This window comes from Ailuropoda melanoleuca, chromosome 5 (genome assembly GCF_002007445.2).
Source record: "Ailuropoda melanoleuca isolate Jingjing chromosome 5, ASM200744v2, whole genome shotgun sequence".
Lineage (NCBI taxonomy): Eukaryota > Metazoa > Chordata > Mammalia > Carnivora > Ursidae > Ailuropoda > Ailuropoda melanoleuca.
The window spans coordinates 44,862,539-44,889,381 of NC_048222.1; the positions used below are offsets into that span (position 1 = coordinate 44,862,539).

The window sequence follows — 26,843 nt, forward strand, 5'->3', positions numbered from 1 at the left end:
GGACCCTCTAAATTAGTCTCTAGGAGTGGGTCCAGGCTCTGCCGCTTATAAGTTTCTACAGCTGTGTTGAGAACTAATTTCTCAGCCAGGCTTGAAAACCAGTGGCCAACAAATGAAAAAGGAAAAAATCCAGAAACCACATATGAGTTGTTGAAAATGGTTGAATAAAAGCAACTATCTGTAGCCTGGATGACAGATGGCATGAAGGATGGGAGTGGGACTTCTCTGTGGAGGGCATTTCTCTATTTCTGTGTGGTACCAGGGACAGGATTGCCAAGGGCAGACAACAGTATGAGGATAACAACAACCCTCAAGAGAAGGAAGTCCTAGTACCTTCAATTTGGAAACCTCTAGGACTCCTCACTCTGGTTATCATGCTCTGAAAAGCTGCAGGGTCAATGACCTACTGCTCAGATCATTTGAGAGAAGACAATTACCATAATACAGGAAAAATTGCCATTTTTAAAGAGATTTTATTTAGAGGCAGGAGGGGCAGAAGGAGAGAGAGAATCTCAAGCAGACTCCCTGCTAGGCACAGAGCCCAACTAGGCAGGCCCTTGATCTCACGACCCTGACATCATGACCTGAGCCAAATCAAGAGTTGGATGCTGCTTAACTGACTGAGCCACCTAGGTGCCCCCAAAACTGCTATTTTACATTAACAGCAACTAACTGCTTTCAATCTTTTGTACTAGAAATGATTTGGGCCATGCACCCATGAGTTGTGTATGGGGAGTGAGGGATTAAAATTCACATCCATGAGCCTCACCTCCATCTCAGACATCTACACTTCAGTGATCTCTGATGCAGGTAACACATGGACTCTACTTTTAGAAAACCCCTGCTAGCTAAGTCTGGGGCAAAGAATGAGTCCCTAAAACCTTCCCTGATCATGGACGGCAATCACTCCTTCTAAACCTTTAAAATGAGCTGTAAGTTTCATATGCAAGCTTATGTTGTTTTCCTCCATATGCAGATATAGGTACAGGTGTAATTGTAACCTCCCCCCACCAGCAAATGGCACTTTCCACCCCTCTCCATCCCCAACACAGGGTGCTGTCTGAATGACAACTAATTTTTTAAAAAATCAAGAGTGATTAACCAATTTCATCCAAAGTGACATGAAATTCAATTGAAAATATTTAATCAACTCAAACTTCATGACCTTTTAAAATAAGCATTTAAAAATCTTTTAAATACAATTCAGCTAGTGGCCAGGGTACATCCCATGGCCCATGACTTCACTGTGAATGGGTTGAACTCTGGACCACATGGCTCTGAGCATGTCTGACCTAAAGTGAACCAGCATTTGAATTTCCTACTTTTATCAAGCTCACTGGTTTTACTGTTCTTCAAATGGGGGCCTAACATAAAAAATCAAAAAGAAGCTAAGTTGGATCAACCAGGGACCTCGAAGGGCCTGATGGAGGCCCATCTTTTGGAAAAGAGAGCTGATGGAGATGAGGAGCCCCTGGAATGGTGGGGAAGTAAAGAATTTAGGCTTCCTCCTGGAACAGTAGAACCTTCCCAGAAAAGAATGTTCTCTTTGACTTGCCCCCAGAAGGACACTGTATTAAGATGGAAAGGATGCTCCAATGGTACAGTGTTTGTAAGTGGCCAGCTCTGCTCCTTATGTAAGCAGACCACGGAGGGAGGCTCCAGAAAGCATCACTCTCTCCAGGGACTTAAGGCACAGCAACTTCCTTGGGGCCTTCAACCCAGTTTCAGATATGCTAAAACTTAAGGTAGCAACATTCAAACAAATATAATGTGAGCCATATATGTGATTTAAAATTTTCTAGTAGCCACATTTTTTACTGTTTAGTTAAAAAAAAAGTGAAATTGCTTTTTAGAAATATGTATTATTTAATCCAATATATCCAAAATATTATCATTTCAACTGAAATTTAATTAGTATAAAAATCATTAGGAAGGGGTGCCTGGACGGCACAGTTGGTTAAGCATCTGACTCTGGGTTTCAGCTTAGGTCATGATCTCCAGGTGGGGAGATGAGCCCTGGGGCTCTGCGCTCAGTGAGGAGTCGGCTTCCCCTCTCCCTCTGCCCTTCCCCCTGCTTTCGTGGACGCACATGCACGCGCGCGCGCACATACACACACACACACACACTCTCTCTCTCTGAAATAAATAAATCTTTAAAAATACATATTTTTTAAAAACTTACAAAAATCATTAATGAGATAATTCACATTCTTCTTACGCCAAGGCTTTGAAATCTGGTGTGCATTTTACATTTACAGCACACATCTCAATTTGGATGTTAAATCTTCACTGTAAATGCTTGAGCTAAATTTCAATTTCTGAGCATTTACAGCTGTAAAAGCTGTACCAAAGTCATTCCAAACACACTTAAAAGTTTCCCAGTAACCAAACTGAGAACCTGGTTTTAAATTTAAATGAATTAAATAAAATCAGAGACGCAGTTCCTTAGTCATACTAGCCACATTTCAAGTGGTCAACATCCCTTAGTGGCCAGTGGCTACAATAACCAGACAGGTTTAATGTGTCCTCCTTCCAAATGACTCCAGACCAAAAGCTTTATTTTCTTAATCATCAGGAGGTAGGAGGGCTCTCAATGGGCAAAGGCATGAGGGATCTGTGGTTGCTGTTGCTGTGAATGCTGAAGGGCTTTCTGATTCTAGCACAGCCTATTACTGTCATGTCCTTTCTCAAGGATGAGTGAGAGTCTGCCAGGTACAACCAGGACACCGGTGGGCTCTTCAAGAAAAAGGGCATGGAAGCAGATTCCCAGAGCACCTACTATGGGCTAGGCACTACACTGAATACAGAGTAGCCACTGTCCCATTTGGTCCCCATCATCTTGTGGGTGACATAGCATTAAGTGGATTTAAAATATAAAGAATCCAGGGGCACCTGGGTGGCTCAGTCATTAAGCATCTGCCTTTGGCTCAGGGCGAGATCCTGGAGTTCTGGGATCGAGCCCCACATCAGGCTCTTCCCATGGGAGCCTGCTTCTTCCTCTCCCACTCCCCCTGCTTGTGTTCCCTCTCTCGCTGGCTATCTCTCTCTCTGTCAAATAAATAAATAAAATCTTTAAAATATATATATATAAAGAATCCAAGATTGGCCACAATGGGGAACTTGCCCAAGGCCCCACAACTTCCCAGGAGGTGACCCTTCCTTTTCACCAGGCCACATTAAGATCCAAGGATAGGGGAGTGAGGGGGACTCATGCTATGTCCTCTCTATGCTGAATACCAGGCAGAATCCAAGACAGGCCAGAACGTAGGTAACCAGAGACGACAAAGCCAAGGCACTGGAACAACCACACACTGGTCTGAAAATGAAAGTAGATGCAAAAGTGGATCAAAAGGTAAAAGGCAGGGAAAGGCCTGATAACCCTAGTTTTTATATTTTTGTCCCACTAACAGTGGTGCCGCCTCATTGCCCACCGGGCCACTGGCATTGTTGTGGCCAAGAGTCAAGTGTTCAGTTTCTTCTGCCAAGGCAGAAGCTTTCCTTAGCTCTAAATTCATAAATATCCATCTAGACTGGATTCAGTTCTTCCAACAACCCAGATGCCAAGTCTGAGGTTCCCACAGTAGGGTTGAATAAGCAGGGAAAACAGTTTTCTGATCCAGAAATTGTAGAGCGATCAAGTAACTGAAACAACATCCAAGAGGAAATTTCTGTACATGAATATTGTCATTTAACTCGAAGTTTCTTGGAGAGTCCTTAATAAGGCCATGCTTCAGCAACTATCTAAGCTTCTTCAGGCATCAGAGGCTGTGTAACATGCCTGGTCTGGAAGGCTTATAAAGCTTGTCCACTTACTCTACAGAAATCCCAGGCACTAAACTGATGAGGACACAAAGATTCTTCCTGATTCTGATTGGAGATGGAAAGAAGAGGTAAAGGTATGGAAGGAAGCAAGTCCATGGGACGGAGGGAGACAAAGTGAGTGAGTTTAACTAATTCATTGAGGCGGGGTGAGCCCAACACAAACAGTCAGAATCGGACAGAACCCCGATGAACTAAGGGCAAGCTCTGATTCCAGGATACTTAAGCCACTCTCACCAGGACAAAGGAGCAGGGCTGTTGCAGGAAGGTCAAATGCAAATCAAACAAGCCCCTCTCCCAACTACCTAAGGAGCGCCGCCTCTTTGAAATGCAATCATCAAGGAAGATAAGGCTCTATCTCCCAGTTTTCTGGGAGGGCCAGCGCCTAGCTGCAGCGGTCACTTTACTCCAAATTGCAAGCCTACCTCCAGTTAGTAAAAACAGGGTAAATTTAGCAATTTGATCTTGAAGACATGAATATAATGCAGTGTATCCCCTGAGCTATATAAAAGAATGAGATTTCTTTCCATCTGTGTAATCTCTAGCTTTGCAACCCTTGCAGCACGCTGCCTGTGACGTTCATCACATTCTGGTTTAATGCATATTCAATAATAAATTGTTTTCTTTTTCTTTTGCCTTTGTGAAGAAGTGTTGTGGGTTGGGAAAAGGTTTTGCTTTTAATTATGTTTCCCCAATACTCCTTAAAGAATCACCCCAACCTCCACCCAGACCTGACAACCCTAAAGTAATTTTTAAACTGTTTTCAACTAAAAGGGGTACAATTATGGTTTTATGATGCAACTGACCCTATGGACAGGGGAAGAGTCCCCCACAACTAAGATACTAAAAGAAAAGATGGACCTTGGTCCTCTGAACATAGCTTGGGGACAGTCTCTTAGATCAGCCCCCACACACCCCAAGTACCACCAATTCCAGGGAAACGCTGCCGGCAGGTCACAGAGCCCCTCAGCTGGCTGGCTCCAGCCCTTAGTACCTACTGTGCCCACCCCTCCCTCTCCTTCTGGGTGACACCCATCAGAGCAGGAATCCTGTCTTATTCTGCTCCGTACATTCCCTAGCACAGAGAGCAAGGCATGAATGAATGGAAACCTTTAACTATGCTCTTCTCCCTCAAAGTCAAAGTCGATACTATCTCAACATTCAGTTTGTTTCAGCTGGAAACATTTGCTCCATGAGGAAATGTTTCTCAGAGAGCTGTGTTTCACCTGTTAGAATGAAAAAGTCCTTCAAGAGAAGAATGCTCATCAAACATTTTTGCTATCACACAGCCAGCAGAAACACAGGTGAAAAACATCCGGGCTGTCTTAGCCCTGCCACTTTGCTATGACACTCCCTCAGCAGGAAAGCTGTCTCTCTGCAAGGCTCTCAGCCAGTTTGGGCATCTCTTCCACCTTTTTCTCCCTGAGATCTGTCCATCTCTGTCTATCCCTGAGAGGAACGTGACTGTCAAAGGCATCCTTGAGAGAAAATGTTCTTTTATTTATTTATTTTTTAAAGTGTTCTTAAATTGACTCCTTCTCAAGTCACAACCAGACTGCTTTTCGCAGAGCCCAGTCTGAGATGAGCTGGACTATCACATCCATCCAGACAGCAGGGCTGGCTGTTGTTAATTATTACTGAGCACTAATGGAAATCTAACCTTATTTACCCCAACCACTTGGCTGGGTTACCAGAACAAGAAGCCAACCCAACGCGAAATACTTTGGGAAATGACCCACCAGAATGCACATCCAAACAGCTTTGCTGCTTATGAACTGTACAGTAGTGCTTCTCAAACCCTGGTGTGCATCAGAATACCCTAGAGAACTTGTTCAAATCTGTATTCCTGGGCCCCAGCCCAGAGTTATGATTCAGTAGGTGGGGGAATGTGGCTGCCTTTCTTTTAAGTTCCCAGGTGATACTAAGGCTCCCAGTCCCAAGGGCACACTCTGAGAAACCTGATGAACATAGCACCTTAGCCACCAGTTGAAGGACAGAGCCAGGGCCTGGCTTCTTCTTAGACTGACTGTGGCAAGGCCAGTCCAATGGTTCTCAAACCCAATTCCCCCAGAACACTGCTATTTTACCACTGAAGTCAAAGCATGGGATTTCCCTCCAGTTTTCAAAGCAAATTAAACCTCTGACACCACGGACTGCTTGCTTCTATTATAATCTAAAAATATTTAATTGCTCAACAAATTATGTCTTTTGTTAAGAATTCATTGAGTTCAACCAATTTGACATATTAGTAAGAAGCAGTTGTATGGCGTGGTTGACAGTCAACACAACACGGAAGAACACCCAAATTCAGAGCACTTGGCCTCTAGCTCAAGTCCGACCTTCCCAAGGCACCTCCACTCTGACCACTACAGCCGGATGCCCTGATCATGCAATAACATGCCCCTGCATTGCTGGACGAAAGAATGGCTTGGTTGCCCTCAAAACTCAATCTACAGGACAACATAAAATGGGCACACACATTAAACTATTTTAAACCAAGGCAATGTGTAGTCGATTGCTAAACCGTGTAGCATAAATGATTACAGGCTTCTGATTTTCCACACAAGCAATTAGACATCACAGAAATGGCTACATCCTCCCCATGCCTCTGCACTGGGGCCCTTTAGGGTCCCCTACTCAAGCTAAAGTCTTTGTCAAGGGGCGCCTGGGTGGCACAGCGGTTAAGTGTCTGCCTTCGGCTCAGGGCGTGATCCCGGCGTTGTGAGATCGAGCCCCACATCAGGCTCTTCTGCTATGAGCCTGCTTCTTCCTCTCCCACTCCCCCTGCTTATGTTCCCTCTCTCACTGGCTGTCTCTATCTCTGTCGAATAAATAAATAAAATCTTGAAAAAATTTTTAAAAAAAAAGTCTTTGTCAGGTTTCAGCCTTCCCACAATTTAATTTTAAAAATTTTAATATGCATCTGTCCCTGTGGAACTTGCCAAGAGCATATCTATCCATGTCCCTACTTTGAACACAAACATCCTGCCCATGTCCAGTGCAGAGGTTTCCCTCATCCCGGGTGCTGTAAATCATCTGAGCTGGTACCTCATGCCAAGAGAAACAGCCCGGTGTAACATCCCCAACGATGGGGATATTTACCAGCTTGTGATTTTTCTTTCCTGACCTTTATGTGTAAGATGGGCTAGCAAATGAAACAGTAGATTAAAACAGTCTATTCCATTAGAAAAAAGAAATTATGCTAGTTTTAAAGGGGGGTAGGGCCAGCACATCTGGATCCAATCACTGTAATGTTTCATAGTCTTAGCATCTTCCCTCCCAGAGGGAAAGCAGCAGAGCACAGGGACAATGCAGAGGACAAACCAAGATCTCTGGATCCTGACCTAGGCTTTGCCACTAGCCCAATGTGTGACCTTGGGCAGAGTTCCTGACCTCTCCAGGGCTCAGTTTCCTAAAGAGTCTTCCAGGCCCCAACACCAGTACTAACTAGTAATAGGATTCAAGTGTTGACGGATTCATAACGACCTTTGCTTTTCCACTTGATTGCATATGCAAGGATTGCAATTCTCCTGGGAGGAGACACAGCCATTGTTCTTTCTCTGTGGGGCCTGTCATTCCCCTCTTTGCCTCCTCCCTGTCCTCCCATCTCCTAAGCCTGGCAGCCTGTCCACTTCCCAAATTCAGCTTCTCGGAGCAGGGCCGGGATGAGACAGAGCCTCCAGGAGAGTTTCCCAAACTGGCACTGAGCTCTCTCTGACTCTAATGTCTAGCACAGCAGAACTTTAGTTCCTCAAATAAGCCTCTAATTGTCTTTTCGGAAACGTGCATGGATGCTTACTTCAAGCCGTTTGGCAAGTGCCTGGGAGGGTATTTGCTCTGACACTGTGCTTGCAGAGGGAGGATTTAAGAGTCTGCAGGAGCATTAGAAAAACTGCACTCCGGCTGATCCTTCCTTGGATGGAGATAAAACAGCTTTTTCAGGGACCCACCACTGGTACAATGCAAAACCCCACAGGTCTCCAAAAGTTACAGACTTTTACATTCGGACCTCAGTCTTCTCCCCAGGGCAGTAAGAAGGTGTCCCGACAGGGTTAATGGATGCCAAGAATTATGACACACTTGTGCGGTCCCAGCAGCGCTCTCCTGTCCCCAGGCATCATTCTTCCCAGATGCAATATTAACAGGACAGTGAGGGCTCCTGACAGCAGGCTGGAGACAGGCCCTGAGTCAGTAAGAGCGGAGGCCAGAGCACGTGGGAGGAGCATTCAATCTGGAGTCAGAAAACGGAGTTCAAATCCCTGGCCTACCACTACCTCCCTGGTGTAAAATGTTAACAGGTGTCCCTGCCCTCTACACAAGCCCGAATGTTCCCCCAAATTTACTGTGTGTGCACATTCACCCTAGGGTCTTATTAATATGCTGATTCTGAGTCAGCAGATCTGGGTAGAGCCTGAGAGTTTCAACAAGTTCCCAGGTGGAACGGATGTTGCTGGTCCATGAACCAACTTTGAATAACAAGGACAAGGAGATTTGTGATCCAAGCCAATGTTTCCCAAACACCCCTGCTAAGAATCACGTGAGTAACTATTAAATGCACAGATCCCAGAGCTCCAACCCAGATGGGTGCAGGCCTGGTGAACTGGAAATTTAACAAGTGCTCAGGTGAGTATTATTATCGGAGAAGTTTGGGGAAGCCCGGATTAACTCATCTGCATCTCTCACAGCCTGTGGGAGCCCCTGCTTCCTTTCCATTCTTCTCTTCAGTTAAGGTTCCTTAAAATCTACTAAGCTAGCTCCTGCTTCTGGGAGTCCTTAAATACATTTAGAGAGCTGACAGTTCTCCCAAATTTTCCCGAATCCTGGTACACTTAGAAAAGGACCATCTTTGTAGGGCCTGAGCTCTGGCAGCCCCCAAGGGGCTGAGGAAAGACTGAGGGCTCCATTATGTCAGCACAGCTCTGAACCGTAACTCAGCTCCCCGACTAGAAAGCTCCGCTCCCACCTCAACCGTATCAGTCAATGAGCAAAACCAACCAGCACAGCCCTCCAATACATCTCCCCATTGTTGTGAAGATGATCCAAAACAGAGAAAGAAAAATAAACACATCCAAGTCCTGTCTTGAGGTTGTCTGTAAGGGCCAACATAGCACAGAAGTGAAAAGGCACATACATCCATTTACTCACCCTAACAAATTACAGATAATAACCATGAGACCAGAAACACAGTCTGCTTTACGTTCATTATCTCACTGAATCCTTGCACCAAATCCTTGATTTGTGAGGACACCAAGGCTTTCAGAGGTTAGGTGACTCGCCCCAGGTCACACTAACAATGGTGGCTACTGTGTAGCAGGCTCTCGCATGTGACCCTCTCCCCATGTCTGGTTTGTTTTAATGCCTCCTGCTGACATATACCCTGCCAGGTCCTGCTTTCCATGAGGACAGTGCCAGGTTTTGTTCCAGGCTGTATCAACCATGCACCTCAAAGATACTCAGAGAAACAGTTGCCAAGTTGACGGATGTCTTCAAAGCCAGGGCTTATCCACGATAACAGGCCGCCTCCAAAAACCTTAAGCTCACAGGCACTCCCTGGTTTAAAAGACTCCCAACTGATAAACAGGAATTTGTAAGACGTAAGGTGGAGAAAAGAGGGTGAAAAGGGAGTCAGAAGGCCTAACAGACTCTTCTCCTGTTTCTGCCACCTTGCTCTCACATGTGTACAAGCACTTGACCTCTCTCCACTCCTCAGTTTCTCCATCAACATGATGGCTTAATCCGACCCCCAAACCTCTGTGAACTCCCACCATGTGCTGGAGGTGGGGCTAAGAAGAAAGTGATCTGGAGGAATGCATGAGAGGCCAAATCCGTTCCTCAGCAGCTCTGTGCCAATCCTCACAGAGCAGCTTTCAAACAAATAGGAAACAAAGGGGGTCCTAGGGGATCATTTGCATCACAAAAGGTATCTTTACTTAGCAAACTAATTCACAAAAGGATGGCTAGCCTGACAAGGTCCCCTGATACATTTTTTGAGTCAGGTTACTGAAGTATTATTACGTACAGTAAATGTCATCCTTTTTGGGTGTGTGGTTCTATTGATTTTAACAAACACACGAAGTTCCTGCTGTGGTTTTTAAAATAGTTTATTTCTTACTTTTCAAGAATACGTTACATAAAGTGACGTGGTGTGTGCGGCCCAATGAAACAAAATTAATTTTAGCTCCTCTTTTTAAAAGTAAAGGTCCCCATTCTGCCAGAAGGAAGAACAGAACTGAAAATCTTGTCTGTAGGGGTGGGGGGGTGGGGGGGTCAATTTGCAGAAACATCTGTTAGGCATGGAGCTTTGAGCACCAAGATCTATTAGTCCATGCAATTGAATCTCCTTTACTAATAAAAGAGTTCCCGCCTCCCAACCCTCCCCCTCACATTAACCAAAAAATTTTTTAATATGCACACAGAGCCCAAGAACATAAACCTATTTCTACCAAAGATCATCCTTAACTGAGCAGTTTAAAACCACAAAGCCTCCTTGAATTAACTCCAAAAATCTGTAATAAATTTCACATACTATCAACGTTCCAAAGGAATTTACCTGGACAAAGCACATAACTTTTGCTTTAAGACTTATCTTAAAATGAACTGTGTGAGCTTATGTAAAAGAGGGAGGTGATTATTCAAATGGAACTCTAAAAATCTATTCAGAATACATTTCCACTGCAGAATTAGATCTTTGTAACTTGAGACCAAACAACAGCATTCCTAGCCAGAAAACAGGAACAATGCAATCAATCTAACAGTGTTTATAACTTTACTATGAGGCTGGTAAAAAGCACAACTGATTTCCAAGCCTTAGCTCAGGGGCACTCAAAACTTCAGTATACCTAAGAATCTTCTGATTATGAACTCCACATTCTTGGACCCCACACAGACCTACCAAATTAGTATCTCTAGTGACTAGGCAGCTGTAGTGTTCAATCTTGGTCCCAGGGTGGTGGCTTAGTACCACACCCTAAGAGATACAGCCCTAGCTATGGGAGCATGGTTTTGTTATATAATCACTAAAATGAAGTTAAGATGGTAACATAAATTGGACATTGGTCCTGAGTAGGGGTCATAATCTGTAGGCTAATGGCCATGGCTTAGAAATGTTCACACTTTGCAGAGGTTGGTCATTGTAGTATCAGCAGATAAAACCACACAGTGACAATCTTTCATTAAGGAGCAGCTGTCTGCTCCAAGTGTGGTCCCCAGACCAGGAGCTTGGAATTACGAATCTCTGGGGCTGGGGCCCAGGAATCCACGTTTTAACATTTCTCCAGGTGATTCTTCCACATGGTACGTGCTCCAGCATGTTTTAGTTAATGCAAATACATTTTATAGTGAGAAATACTTAATAATCACAATTTTTTCTTGCCCTGTCCTCCTGCCAGATTCATTTTCGCTTTGCTAAAGGATGGAATGTTTGTTACCATACCCTCTCAACTTCTCTCCCACCCCTTCCCACTGTGGTGCAAAAATGCATATATGTGGCACAGAAAGTTCGAGCTAGCTTTATTTCCCACTAGCTAAGGGACAATTAGCACAGCCTGGACAGCCAAAGAGCTCCGACTGGACCCACCAGTATGGTGGCAGGGGTAATTAGGAAGGGACATCCCCTCGGGCTCTCAGCGCCCCCTGGTTCCAGGGAGTACCTTTCCATGATGCCTCCTAAGGCCTCCCATGAAAGCCAGCTGACAAAAACTCAAATGGGCACTTGGTGGTGTGAGTGGGTTATTCCCCCTAAAATATTAGGTCTATGCTAGAGTGCACATGTTCTCACAGTTTGGGATACATCAAAATCTCCAGGTGAAATTTAATAAAAATATAGATTCCTTTGCTGCAACCTCAGCTTCTGATTCAGTAGTATTGCAGAGGGTCTCCTAACCCTGTATTTCAGCAAGCTTCCCAGAAGATTCTTACACATAGCAAGGTTTGTAAATCACAGGTGTTACGGGAGAAACCCATGCTACAGAGTGGAAAATCTGAGCTTAGGTCAAACTTACCCAGTATTTGGTATGTAAACCTTGGAACAGCTCAGCTTCCTCCAAGTAGAAACAGCACCCACCTCTCAGGGCTATTACAGTGGCAACATAGGTACAAGGCCTTCGTGAAATGCAAAGTGCCAAAAACAGGGGAGTAAAACTGGCAGGTGCAGAATTCCACAACAATTACCAACGAGGGTCCTCTTAGTCTAAAAAGGTAGCTTCAGTAAGAAGCATTCCATGTCAGATTCAAATTCTGAGACACAGGTCAGCCTGACAATCTGTGATGTGCACTGACACGTGTCCCCTCAAAAATGGTATGTTGGGACACCTACCTCCCCAGGACCTCCGAATGTGACCTTATTTAGAAATAGGGGCTTTACCGAGGAAATCAAGTTAAAATGAAGACATTAGGTTGGGCCCTCATCCATTATGACTGGTGTCCTTGTAAGAAGGAGAAACATGGACCCGGAAACAGACACGCATGAAGAGAAGACAGCCATCTATGAGCCAAGGAGAAAGGCCTGGCACAGATGAGCTTCCTTCATTGCCCTCGGAAGAAAGCAGCCCTGCCAACACCCGGATCTCAGACTTCGAGCTTCCAGAACGGAGACAATAAATTTCTGTTACATAAGCTGCGGATCTGTGGTACTGTATCACAACAGCCCTAACAAACTCAAACAATCTATCAGCTTCCAGTGCAAGAGGAAAGTGCCCTTCTGTTGTTCCGTTTGTGGGGGACACTCGGCCCCTGATGCATCTCAGATTCCACAGGGCTTGTTTTAATATCCTCACCGAGTACATCCCTAAAGCTCCACGTGAAGTACTTACCAGGTTAGTGAGAGAGCCAGCTCTGGAGGGGAGAGAGGGGGAGGGGGGCATCAGTGCAGGCTCTGCGGTGGAGTCCTGAGCCTGTAGCAACCCTCACAAAAACCAGAGCTCCAGAACATCTGCAAGTTTACCAGCAAGAACCAGCAAGTGATTTAACATCCTCATAAAACTGTCCCCACCCATCCCTGCACAGCCGACTCACGCTCCCTTTTCCCTTCTGTCAGAGTGGCACCCACAGTCCCCGTCAAGCACCAGCTGCTCTGAGAGCTGGAGAACCACCCTCAGCCCTCGGACACCTGGGGATCTCAGCCAAGAGGACCCCAAAGGCCCTCAAGGAGATGATTTTCTCAAACTGAACGCACCTTTCTTTCTCCCCGTTAGTGGGACAAAACACAAAATACCCGCAAAGAAAGTAAAAGGCCCTTTTTATGTGCATGAAAACTGGAACCCTAGAGGGTCTTACCCAGTAACCAGAGAGGGTGCGGGAGAGTGAGCACTAGCCTGAGCCCGTGGGGATGGCTGTCCTGCCCCAGAAAGGAGGGGTGTCTGTGCAGCGTGCAAGGCCTACGGGGTGACTTAACGTCCTACACACCCTTCTTGGGCAACCTCTCCTAGCAGCCTCCCTAGGGCGATTTTTTTAAAAACCACAGGTGCCCAGGTCTAGCTCTCAGGGATTCCAACTCAGTGAGCCGGATGGGGTTTAGGAATAGCATTTTTTGTTTAATTCCGGGATAATTACCATACAGCATTGTAATAGTTTCAGATGTGCGATACAGTGATTCAACAATTCTATATATGACTCCGTGCTCATCACAGTAAGTGTACTCTTAATCCCCTCAACCTAGTTCACCCATCCCCCACCCACCTCTGTTCTCCAGAGTTAAGAGTGGGGTTTTTTGTTTGCTTGCTTCTTTCTTTGTTCTCTGTTTTGTTTCTTAAATTCCACATATGAGTGAAATCATATGGTATTTGTTTTCCTCTGAACGACTTACTTCACTTAGCATTATACGTAAGGAACAGTGTTTTTAAGAGCCTCTCTGGTGATTTGGAAGCACAGTCAGGGCTGAGAACTAGAGCCATCAGTTCAAGTCAGGGTCCCACCAGACATCCCAAGAAAAGGGAAAAGCACCTGGTGGTGGTCAGGAAAGTAGGATTCCAGTGGCAGCTTTGCCAAGCGGCCCTAGTAAGTCTCATCCTTCTGGACTTAGGTTCCTTCCCCATCAAAGGGAGAGGCTGCCCTAGAACCATTCAGACCTCTAAACAATTAGCCTCTCTGGAATCACTCTGAGATCTCCCATGAAGACATGTGCCCTTTCTTCTTGGGTGTACTAAACCCAACTGCTTTGTGCTTGCACTTCAGGCTGCCCTTGGCTGATGCCTTACCCTTTAACCCTGCTGGGGAGGGCCCAGGAGTGACAGGTGCTGAGCCCAATAGAAAGACCTTCAAGGAGAAAATTAAGCCTCTTAAAGTGTCCTTGATGTAATCTCTCAAACCTAGGAATAATCCACACTCCTCTGGGAAGATCTGCCATACATGACCTCAGGCCACACTCAGGAAATATCTTCACTGACATCAAGCTAGGTCCTAGAGCCGAGTGTCAAGTAATTATGGGTGGTCTTGCAGCAATGGAAACAGAGAAGACAGGGCTTGTCATTTAAACACATGGAGGTTTGGGACTCTCTAAGCTGAGTGCTTGAGAGAGCAGCACTGAGCGAGCCAGGGCACATCGCCACCCATCTGCAGGATCCCTCTGCAGGGGCTCAAATATAGCAGGACAGAAAGGAGACATCTCTCCATGAGTCAAGCGGACTCTGGGGATGAGTGATGAAGCAAATAACCCACCAGAACATCGAGGTCAATGATAAACACTTCAGACAAGTGAATTTGCTGTCTTCAACCCAGGGACGCCAGCTACCCAGCAGACTGCTTAAATGCCCCTCCTTTGGAGATAAAAATGAGAGGGGCAACCATGTGTCTGCAGTTCACAGTCCTCCGCGGGTGCCTTCTATCACTCAACAAGTAGTTAGCAAGCATGGACTTCAGCCATTCATTCCTTGAACCTCTAAAGCATAACACTTGACCTAAAACATACTGGCCCCATGAGACACTGCTTTTCCACTTCTAGACTCTCTTCCTTAGCTCAAACCTGGGAAAGATTTCTGTTTCCTCATCTACGGCTAACCTCCATAATCAGCAAGTTTTGTTCATCAGTTACTCATTAAAATGTTTTGTTAACTCCTATGTGCCAGCCGTTGTTCTAGACACTTGGGGACACGGTGCCAGAGAGTTTCTCTCCTAGAGCTTATATCCTAGTGTCATGGGGTGTACAATAAATGAATCATGTCTGTAATATCAGGGAACGAAAAATGATATGGACACAAAAAAGGAAGAGGTTTGAAAGCAGGGGCTAGGGGGTGCCAGAGAGACCTCTGCGGAGGAGACACTGGAGCCAACTGGTAAATGAAATGAAGTGTGGGAGAGCACCCCCAACCTTCAGGAGCCCAGATGAGGAGATCCAGCAGGAGGGCTGCAGGTGGAGCGAACAGGGTGTAGGAGAACCAGATGTGGATGGTGGCATGGAAGCCAGGTGAGGAAAGTGTCCCAGAGGGCACTCATCTGGCTAACTGCTGCTCAGAGTCTGCAGAAGATGGTGACAGGGAAGTGCTGGCCACCGGAGAGCACTGGTCCCTGAAGAAGTGTGGCCTCAGTGAAGGGGTGGGGCAAAAGCCAAATTGGAGGGGATTCAAGACAGAATGAGCAAGGAGGAAATGGGGCAGAAGGATGTATGGCAAATCTTTTGGGAAGATTTACTATTAGGGAGGGTAGAGGAATGGAAGAACAGCTGACTGGGGGATGGGGTCAAGCGTGCGCTGTGGTTGTGGCTTTTTCCTGAATATGAGGGATACTATAGCTTCTCTCTCTTGCGGGATTATCCATCAGAGAAGGAAAAGTGATCATGCAGAAGGGAAAGGCCATACATGCATGAGTGAGAGTTTTGCACGCCAACAGAGAACAGGCTCCAGTGCACATGTGGTCACAAGGCTCTGCGGCTACAATGCAACATGGCCACTGCTGTAGATAGGCTAGCAGATTTAACAGGAAGGAAGATGGTGAAACTCATTCCTCACCGCCTCTTTTTCTCCCTGAAATAAGCCAGGTCATCAGCCGAAAGTGGGATGCAGATAGAAACACAGTGCACCCAACTGTGCCAAGAGTCCCCCTTGAGATCTGCGGTCATAAATCAAAAGAGAAAGACGAGATAGATGGCTGTGTGTTTTCTCTAGCAGGGTTCCTTGGCCTCAGGCAGGAGCACGGCAGGCGGAAGGTGGGGTTTTCCCATGAGAGTTAGATGAAGAAAGGGTCAAGGGAGTTGAGGGTGTACTCGAGCACCTGAGCTGAGGGCAGGGGAGGTCAGAGCAGAAGAGAGGGATGATGGTCAATGAAATGTGGAAGGGTCACCAGGTCAGAGGCCCTTGCAGGGGTGAAGCCTAGGTGGAACTAGATACTAAAGGGAGTAAGATGAAAGAGAAAAGGTGAGGGTCACATTGGAACGCTTGTCAAGATTTTGCTGAAGGTGCAGGTAGTGGTAATGACAAGGTCCACAACCGTGTTTTTCAAGGGAACGCCTAGTGGGCAGTAAGATCAATATAGTGGGCCGTGATAAGCATTTTTCTTTAATTGAACAAGTTAAAAAGTCTAAGAGTACATTACACCTAGTAAGGGTAAATAATATTTGGGGAAACTTGTTTCAGTTGTGTGTGTGTGTGTGTTCATACTGGGTTGTCACATCAAATAGCTCTCCCCTGTGGACTGGTGCTTAAATAACCAAGGATGCCACAGCAGGGTTTCTCAACACTGCAGGGCTGTCATTCTAGGCCAGAGAGTTCTTTGTCGTGGGGTGGGGGGGGGGTGCGTCCTGTGCATTGCAAGATGTTTAGCAGCATCCCTGGCCTCTCCCTACTAAATGCCAGTAGCACCCCTTCCTCCCTTGAAGCTATGACACACAAAAACGTCTCTAGACAATGCCAAATACCCTCTATCTAGAAATAACCATGGGAGGGATGGCTGAAGAAGGGTAGAGGAAAGGATAACAAAAAGAGGTGGCCAAGGGGCGCCTGGGTGGCACAGCGGTTAAGCGTCTGCCTTTGGCTCAGGGCGTGATCCCAGCGTTCTGGGATCGAGCCCCACGTCAGGCTCCTCTGCTATGAGCCTGCTTCTTCCTCTCCCACTCCCCCTACTTGTGTTCCCTCTCTCGCTGGCTGTCTCTATCTCTGTCGAATAAATAAATAAAATCTTTAAAAAAAAAAAAAGAGGTGGCCAAGAGTTGAATGGACAATCTATATGGATTTCAAGTCACCAAAAATGTTGATGGCACCATACGACTCACTGTTTAAAAATTCTGATCATCAGGGGGTGGCTGGGTGGCTCAGTCGGTTAAGCGTCTGCCTTCAGTTCAGCTCATGATCCCAGGGTCCTGGGTTCAAGCCCCCTGTCAGGCTTCCTGGTCAGTGTGGAGTCTGCTTCTCCCTCTCTCTCTCTGCCTGCCGCTCCCCCTGTTCATGTGCTCTCACCCTCGCTTGCGCACCCTCTCCCTGTCTCTCTCAAAAACCTTTAAAAATTCTGATTATTGGGCACCTGGGTGGCTTAGCCGGTTAAGGATCTGCTTTTGGCTCAGGTCATGTGCTCAGGGTCCTGGGACGGAGCCCCACATCAGGCTCCCTGCTCATCAGGGAGTCTGCTTCTCCCCTGCCCCTCCCCACTGTGCTCCAGAGTGCTCTCACGCGCACTCATTCTCTCTGTCTCTCAAAAAAATAAAAACAGTTGAAAATTCTGATTATCAGGAAAACTAATAAAGCATAATTACGCAGAAAAATGTTCTTAAACATGCTTACAAAATCCAATTCTAAGACTTTCCTGTAAATTAAGGTATGTAATATAAAATGGTGAAATAAGCCAAACCTATAATCCCAAAATATCTGAACAAACAAAATCGAGCTAAGGGTTACAGAAGGGGAAGCACACCGCATTCACTGCTGTATATAGGGAGATGTTACTGTTTTGATATTTGATCTTTATAGAGAAATATAAATTCATATATATATTTGATAAACCCAAATCCAGCCACTAGTAAGATTTTTATTAAAGTGTATTCTGATTATAAAAGAAACATATCCTAAATATAGAGAAAATTTAGAAAATACCAGAAAGTATTTTCAAGAAATTTTAAATATCTATAATCCCACCACCCAGAAAAGTCATTTGGTTTGTTCCATTCAGGGGAAAAAAAAAAAAAGTTGAAGGGAGAAGGGACTATGGTCCAGATGAACAAAATCTTCAAAAAATGAGGCCACATGAGGCAGAGGACTGTAAATCGAGGATCCCTACCTTAGCTACATATCAGAATTACCTGGGAAACTTACCCACCAATGCCAAGGTCCCACCCAAACCAATGCAACAGAATCCCCAGGTTATCCCAATGCATAGCCAAGGGGGAGAACCCTACAAGACAGACCCATCCTACAAGCTTAAGCAGGATCTCCTTCATGAAAATTTCCTTCCCATTTCACTTTTTTTTCATACACCCCACTACCTGATTTTGCTTTGCTTATAGCTTACATGTGAAATCATTAGAAAATAAAAAACACTAAAATTAAGTGGCTAAAAATAGAACAAATGTTTATCCACTAAAGAATTTTAGAATTAGGGGATCAGTGAGGAGGGGAGCTTTTCAGGAAAACTTCTTGAGCTTTGGGTCATCCGAGCCTCTAAGGACTTACACATAAGTGATGAGGGTCCCCAGGGACAGCAAGGATGCATGTGCCACTGATAAGCATTGTTAGAACTGTGTCCTCTCTGGCAACAGTGAAATAAACACTTGTTGAAATTAACGGCTACTGCACTTAATTTCTTTCAAAAAAAAAAATGCACTAATGACTAGATTACAATGCAATTTAAGCAACATTTATCATCTGGCCACCATTTTCTTCACAATGCCCTTCACATGTAGCCAACTTTTTATTAAAAGAAATCAGTGACTTCAAATCTTGAATATGCATGCATGTTGAAAAACCAAAACCAAAAACCAAACAATCTCTAACCGTCCTCTCCACTCTTTCATGAGAATCCATTACAAAATATTTAAAACAACAGTCACGAACTCTTTCACTGTGGAATAAACATACATCCATCAATCCATCACTAAATCCCCATACACGTACAACAGATGCAGACAACAGTTAAATAACATAACCCAAACAGTGATTTCTCCCTGCTTGGTAAAATTGTTAAAACGGAGCTAACGTGCTTGACTGGCATTGTAACTTTCATCCATGACAGGGTAGAGCACTGGCTGGACCGGCACATAGGATCTGCAAAACAGGGAGTTGGTGTCTCTAAACCAGCAGTTCTCAAAGTATGGTCCATGACCAGCAAGACAGCATCACCTGGGAACTTATTATAAATGCAAATCATCAAACCCCACCCAGGACTCACAGAGTCTGAAACCCTGGCCCAACAATCTGGCTTTTCACAAGCCCTACAGGTGATTCTGATGCATTTTACCTGGGGAACCACTGGTGGTGTCTAAACCATGATTTTCAAAGTGTGCAGCAGAGCCCTGGCTTGCTGTGGGTTGAGATTCTGAGTCTCCCACCAGGACTCACAGGGTCACAGAGGATGGAGTCCTCTGTTGGGGGCCCAAGGACTCTGAGCTGATCCCAGCACCCTGGGATCAATTCTTAAAACGTGGATGGAGTTTCCACTGCTTTTCAAATTTTGATTTTAGTGGTAACTGCCAAGAATTCATAAACTCTATCAATTTTCAAAAATCACACTAAGAGGCAAGATTACAAATGATTCAGATGGAGCAGTCAGCAAGCTAGGGATAGTGTGGAAGGAAACTGAGTTCAAATGCCAGCATGGCCATGAACAGAACCTCTCCGAACCTCGGATAGGGAAACCAAGCTTGAGGATATGCTGCTACTATCTGAGAACACTCTGCAATTGGCCAGACTTTCACTAAGTTGGGATCAGAGAAAGTGAAGGAAAAGGAGAGTGCTTGCCAAGAGCTTTTTTTTAAAGATTTTATTTTATTTATTTATCAGAGAGAAAGAGAGAGCATGAATGGTGGGGAGGGCCAAAGGGAAAGAGAAGCAGAGTCCCTGCTAAGCAGGGGGCCCAAGGACTCTGGGTTGACCCCAGGACTCTGGGATCAAGACCAGAGCCCAAGGCAGACGTTTAACTGACTGAGCCACCCAGGCGCCCCACTAAGAGTTTTCTTGATCTCTTATGCTCACCACTCTCCCAGGGGATAAAGGTAAACAGCTTTTCCTGAAGCCATCCTTTACAATGAAGGCTTTGACTCAAAATTGGGAAATCTCAGGATGTCAGAAGATAATTAACTCAAAGCTTCCAAAGAGATAAAAGATTGCTGCAGAAGGCATCAGAGAAAGCAGCTGTGATATTGCTCACCTTTTATTTCCAAAATAGTCCCAAACAAGTTTCGTATTCATGAACCAAATACCATTTTAAAGTGTTTCCATATAGAAAAGCTTTTGTTTGAGCAACTAAACCAATCAAGTGTATATGGAGCAAGTTAATCACCCCCCCTTCCCATTGCCAATTTTAAACAATCTCAAGTTTTGTGCATCCTTCCACATCTTTCTCCAAGGTTATACCCATAGGGTTTCTTTTTTAAATCAGAAATAGGATACTACATATGATACTCTGTAACTTGATTTTATTTACATTTAATACATCATGGATATCCCTTGCAAAATAGTCCAAAATAAACCCTGTATTATTCATTTCATATGCTGGACATTTCATATTGCTTCTCATTTCATACTGCTTCTCATTTATTTTAATAATCCTACAATAAACATCTTCACTCACAGATCCTTACATACTAATTGATGTTTTCCTTTCTGTAAGACAGGACTCTAAATACGGGATTGCTGGGGCATATGGCAGCAGGTTCCAAACTTACAGAGAAATTGTCTGCCTTCCCTAAATCCTACAGCAATTCATACTCCCACCGAGAGTCTACAAATTGCCCCCCAACACATCTAACAGAAGATGTAACCAATTTTTTAAAAAGTGGGTCAACTGGATGGACAGAAAATCTAATGTCTGTTTTAAATGTGCATTTCCCTGATCATTGTGGACGTTAAGAATCTTTTCACATATTTACCATTTATATCTCTTCTTTTAAGAATGCTATTCATATCCTTTGTTCATCTTTCTGTTGTCCTTCAAAAACTATTTAATCAAACACTCATCCCCCCCCATCTATTAGATATGTTAAGTACAAATGAATATCACCCCCTAGGAAGTCAGCACGTGAGGTTAGGGCAGGGGATGTCTCCTTACCATGAAGCACATGGTAAGCCCTCAAAACAATTGCTGAGTAAGTGAATAGGAGACTTGGAGAATTTTGTTAAGATTGCAGCTAGAAGAGTAAAAAAGGAAATACAAATATTCATTATTTTTCCTACAAATTCTGGACAGCACCACTTTGGCTGAAATTAAATTGTTGGTTAAGGGAAAAACAAAACCATGTTCTTGGCATTGACTCTAAAAATCCACTGTAAAATGGGTGGCAAATGAGCCCAGTCTTAATTCATAGTTCCGGGTGACACATAAAGAAAGGCTCTCACAACCAAAGCATTTTGTACCCAGCCTTGTCTACCAGCTGTCATTCAAATGGCACCTGCCACCGAGCCAAAGGTTGTTAGGATGGTGATGGATAGGAGAAGCCTATCTTAAGCATTCGTTTCCTCTTTGGTTTTTTGTCTCCACCCCCTCCAAGATTTTTTGCCTTTTAAAATCCCCTACTTATTGAGGAGGGGACCTGTGGAGGGGGCCTTCAGGGGGAGTTCGACAGAGTTCAGATTCCTTAACTCTTTTAACTTTAGGCAAAACATCTGGTTAAACCCACCATTTATCCCCATTATTTGTAATAGTTCTGTTTGGCTTATGTTTTAACTAGTCTCCTTATTAAAAATGAAAGTAATAGGATTAAGAAGTTCTGGGGGGAAAGTACTGTAATTAAAAAGGCACCAGTTGGGTATGTTAAGCTGTAATTCTGGACCTGCTTATTAAGTTTTCCTTCTTGTCTTTAAAATGTTTTTGTACCCAATAAAAATTACTTTGAATTATTTAACTCTTTTTTAGTACTTCCTGTATTGGCCAACCACCACCCAAAATCTCCAAGAAAACATTATGACTCAAAAGTTCTGAATCAATAATGTCACAGATCACAAGTTTCTGACACTGTCCCCAGAGTGTGGACACACACACACACACCACAACACACACACCACAACACACACACACGACACAGCGGGGTAAATGGCACCTCTCCATAATGCACAGGCATTTTCTAACCTTTTGAAGTTATAAAATCTTCTTAACAACAACAACAACAACAAAAATGCAGGAACTTTGATCAAGTCACAAAGTTGTAATATGAATCAGGCAAGAGGCAACAAAGCCCAATTTATAACACTTTGCTAAAATAGGCATAAGAAAATGATAAATATGAAGGTAGTGAACTTGGGAACAAAGACTGAAGGATTTGCAACTTCTTTTTTAATTTTTTATTTCAGCTTTATTAAAAAAACTTCTAATTTTTAAATTTAATTTTTTGAACATTTAGCACACACACAGTATGTGACATATATGTAGCTACAAAGCATAATGCTAAAATGAATAAATACGTTTTTAGATGTATAGGGTTTTTTTTCTGAGCATAGTTGGTAAAAATTTATATTGTTCACCATCTGTAACCACCCTTAACTGCTCTTGGGAACTAATAATCTGCTGGGAGTGAGGGGTGGAAGAGAAGGGGAATCAGTATAATTTTGAGGTATAAAACACACAAACTGGACTAGAAATCTCCATCTCCCCCCATCACTCACATACACACACACACACACACACACACACACACACACACACACCTCTTCGTAAAGCCTGACTCCCGGTAAAAATACTCTAGGAAAGAAACAGTGTTTGGTTTAAAAAACCCTCAACAACTAGGTTTAGCAGTAAGTGAATTCAAAGACACACCTATAAGCCTAAGCCTTTAAAGAGTATCCCCATAACTCATATAACAGAATAGTTTTAAAAATTTGCTTTCCGTTTGGAGGTAGAACCACAACAACGTCAAGAAAGACACTTTAATTAAAACTATTTTGTATCTCCTTGATAACCTGAGTGGGTACAAAGGCAGAGAAAATGACTTCCGCAATCTGAAGAACCCTGTGTTTCTGTGATTCAAGATAGGACCACCAAGACTAGAACTTTACAAAATAGATGGTTTTCTGCAACTGATTTGATTCTCTCCTGAATTAGTTATGCTAATTTTGGGTAAATGTATCTTGGGCTCCGGGTGTTTTCCACAATTCCAGGGCTCAATGAAAAAAAATAATAAAGAAGGAAAGAAATAGCATTCGTGCAGGTAACTCTCAAGGCCACTTGTCACATCCACCAACCCTCCACAGTGTTTGCATAGATACCCCAAATCAGCAATAACGGAAGATAAATCTTGGAAACGCAACGGCTGACATCCACACTGGAGGCACTTAATGAAGTGCACCAGCGAAGGAGCAGCCTAATCCCTGATATCACAGGGCTCATCCCGAATGAAAGCTTCACACCCCCCTGCCTTTTTCTGTGATCCCTTGAAGCCTCTCCAATGATGAAGCCCCAAAGTGCTGACATGACCTCAATACTATGGCATCGTTTCAATAAGACGCCAAGGAGAAAGGCTGGCATGTTTCTGCATTCAGCTGATTGTAGGTCAGCAAACACGCCCTTCCTCTGCCCCTTCACAAAGCAGAGATCACAATCTACTGCATTTCAAAAGAAAAGAATGCCCACAGCCCCACTCCTGAGAAGTCGCCAACTCCAGGCTCTGAAGAAAGGAGGAGGACAGCGCGCAACCTGACGAATGCCACAACTCAACACACCCAGATACTATTAAAGCCAAAGTACGTGGCGGAGCACCAGCGTGCTTATAATTTATGTACATTTGGGGGCCCATTTCTCGGGACGTCATCCCTACCCTCCTCTTTGTGTCTTGGACAACGCCAAACATCTCAGCTCACGCTTCTCTCTTCTGGAAATAAGCGGAGGTTCGTTTCCACCACGAGACGCAGGGATTCTGAAACAACTCCCTTTCCCCTTATCGCCTCGACTCTGCACGGACGGCACAAATTCAAGTTTCCCCACGCGTCACCTGGAGCCCCAACTTCTGGAAACGCCCCCCTTACCTCGCCTCCAAGAGCTGGCTGGCATCGCGGCGAAATCCGAGCACGCAGCCGCCGGCGCTGCTGCTGTCGCCGCCGCAGCCGAGGAGGCTCAGGGAGGCTCGGGCCGCTCTTCGGCCCCGGGGCGACCGCAGGCCAGGCCCTCGGCCCGGACCACTAGCCGGCTCGCCTCCTCTCCCGCAGGAAGAGAGCTCCCGCGCCGTGCGGAAAGCCCAGGCGAAGCCCGGCGCCGGGAACACGCTCTGCACCAGACGCCCGGCCGGGGGACGCCGCCAAGCGCACGGCTCCGGCGGAGCGCCCGGGCAGCCGCGGCTGCGGGGGAGAGGGGCGTGTTCCCTGCGCCTCGGAGCCCGCACGCTGCGTCTCAGCGGGACAGGGAGCGGGGACGAGGCCGGCGCGCAACCCCTGAAGGCGCCTCTGGGCCCTCCACCCGGGCCGGCCGGCCTGGCGACGCGCTGCAGCCCGCGTGCCCCTGCAGGAGCAGCCTCGCTGCGCGCTCTGAGCGGCCGCCTCCGCGCCTCCCTCGGCGCGCAAACTTTCCCGGCAAAAACCCCTCCGGCCTCTCCTGCGGGGGCGCCGCGCTATCCCCCGGGCCCCAGAAACTGTACGCCCCCTCCCTCCGCAGCCAAGACCCGCTGAAAATATGGCGCCCTCGAACGTCGTTCCTCGGTCCCCTCGGGGAATCCCGAAATGCCCAGTCCCCAGGACCCCCCGGCTCCCAGTGAGCGCGGAATTGTAGCCTGCGGGGCCGAGGAAGGAAAGGGCTCCGCTCGTCCAGTGCGAGGCCAGCGGCACTAAATCCAAATCCTGTTCTCTCGCGCTCGGGCGGGCGCTGCCCAGGTCCCTCAGCAGACAGCAGTTTTGCCGGTGCCGAGATTGCCAAGGGGAGTCGTAGAATCGGCAGGTCTGAGAGTCCGGGACTGGACGAGCTCCGCACCAGCGGGCTGTCTGTGCCTCGAGCCTCGGCCGGAGACTTGTTTGCAAAGTGGCGCTGGAGTCGGGGCGGCCAGTGCTGGAATGAAGCCGCTCCGCCCGCGCCAACTCTCCTGGCGCGGGGGCCCGGCCGGGGCCGAGGGGACACTCCATGCAGGCGGGGCCGCTTTTCAATACCCAGTTACCGGAAACCCAGCGGGAGCCCCGGAGGCGACTGGCTGCCCGCGGCCAGGAATCCGCTCTCAGGCGCCGGCTGCCAGCCTGTTTGCAAACCGCTGCGCCCGGGTCGAGTGCAGTGAAACATACATGTGCAATAGACAGGTGCATTAAATTTATTTTATTTTATTTTATTTTTGCAAAAAGCTCTCCTAGGACAGCAAATCTGGGAGTTTGCGGGGTTTTTTCTGCATTGGCATCACTCACGAGATGCAAAAGGGAGGAAAAAAGCCACCCACATTTTCCTTCTGTAGAGGGGAGGGAAAAGACACGAGAAATTCATGCAACGTGCATGCAGCTGGAGGAAGAGGAAAACCCGAGTGAGCCGTGCGCCTTACCGGGGGATGCATTTACTGTCTCATTGTAGAGCGCCTGCTCCAGAGTGCAGCCGGCGTCCCCCCGCGCGCCCGGCGACCGCTCCGCTCCCGCAGCCGCCTCAGCCTCTGCCGCCGCCGCCGCTGGCTCCGGGCGCGGAACAAGAGCCGAGGGCGAGCGCGAGCGCACGGCCCGCGAGCGCCGGGAGGGCAGGAAGCGCGTCATCACTCGGGGACGGCGCGGCCCCGCGCGGCTCCAGTCCAGCAGCGGCGCCGTGCGGCACCCGGGGTGGGCCAACAAGGGTCCCTTCGGGTCTCTACCGGGCGGTCTGCTGCTGGGAGGGTCTACGAGGAGAGGCGACGCGCCGGCCGAGCTGTCGTGGGGAGAAGGGGGCGAAGAGTGACCCCGGCTCCCCCGAACTCGGGCTCAGCTACGAGGGAGATTAGAGAGGGAGAGGAGGGGACACGGCGTCTATGGAATGGGGCCCCTGGGACCGCAGAGCGCTCCCCGCGGGCCACTGGCCACCGTGGAGCGTGCGGCGTGTTTCCGACCAGAGGACAGTGGCGGGCTGCGGGGTCCTGTCCTGACGCCGTCGGTGGGAGCCCGCCGCTGGCTGTCCCTCTCCGCACGTGTTGCACATGCGACACTGAAATTGGTGGTCAGAGGTCACTTAGGGTTTTTGAGAACAGCTGTAGGAAGGGGACAGCGATGGCACTCTATTAAATTAATATGGAAATTTTTCCAGCCTACTCTGCCCTGAATAAAGTCAATTAAATACTTGTTGCATATACAGTCATTAGGACATGTAGGATGACATGGAACAACATGATGGTTATTAAGGGGGCAAGGAGACAAATCACAAAATACTGTGTACCATATGATCTCGTTTTCTTAAACTATGATTGATGGAGAGAGGTAGAAAAGACTGACTAAACACTGGACAGATGTTAACTAGATCTCTCAGTGATTGGTGGAAGTGTGTGTGATTTTTCCTGCATAGTTCTAGTTTTTTATTTTTCTGTCAGGAACACATTACTTTTGTAGTTAAAAAATTTTTTTTATTGCAAGACCTCTCATTTTTTTTCCAGCCCAATACAGAATAACTGGAATAGACCCCTCTTCCCAAGAAAAAGGTAGTGAGTCTCTCTAGTTAGGCATAAATGAAACTACAACTTCTAAATGTTTTTTCAGAGCATGAAACTGCTGTTGCTATGAACTGGAGAGTGGGTTGATTTTGTAAATTGAAACCATCATATAGAAGTCGACTGGGACACTGGATAAGGCTGGACATCCTGTAAGAACAATGGCATGTTCTTGTCTGGGCTGATGAACTTGATTTTATTATGACCACAGAGAATGATACATAATACACTTATTATGTATTATCAGAGTGCAGCTTTGTAACTTATTGCAGAGAACAAACTTTAAAATCAAAAAGCACAATCAGAACCAATGAATTGGCAACTTGAGAAAGTC

The 26,843-nt window shown here is 46.2% G+C and overlaps 1 protein-coding gene across 10 annotated transcripts in view; it reads right to left on the reverse strand.

Annotated features, from left to right (window-relative positions):
* The window catches only part of TLN2 (talin 2), a 422,904-nt gene extending 397,382 nt beyond the window's left edge, over window positions 1-25,522 (reverse strand). For 4 of the 10 annotated variants that reach the window (XM_034660882.1, XM_034660888.1, XM_034660878.1 and 1 more), the window contains exon 1: window positions 25,391-25,514. The gene's annotated coding sequence lies outside the window, so the exon portion shown is untranslated. Of the gene's footprint in view, window positions 1-23,906; window positions 24,038-25,390 lie in introns of those variants that run through there. The other 6 variants (XM_034660877.1, XM_034660886.1, XM_034660884.1 and 3 more) reach the window with 4 other exon arrangements.
* Window positions 25,523-26,843: the final 1,321 nt, after the last annotated feature.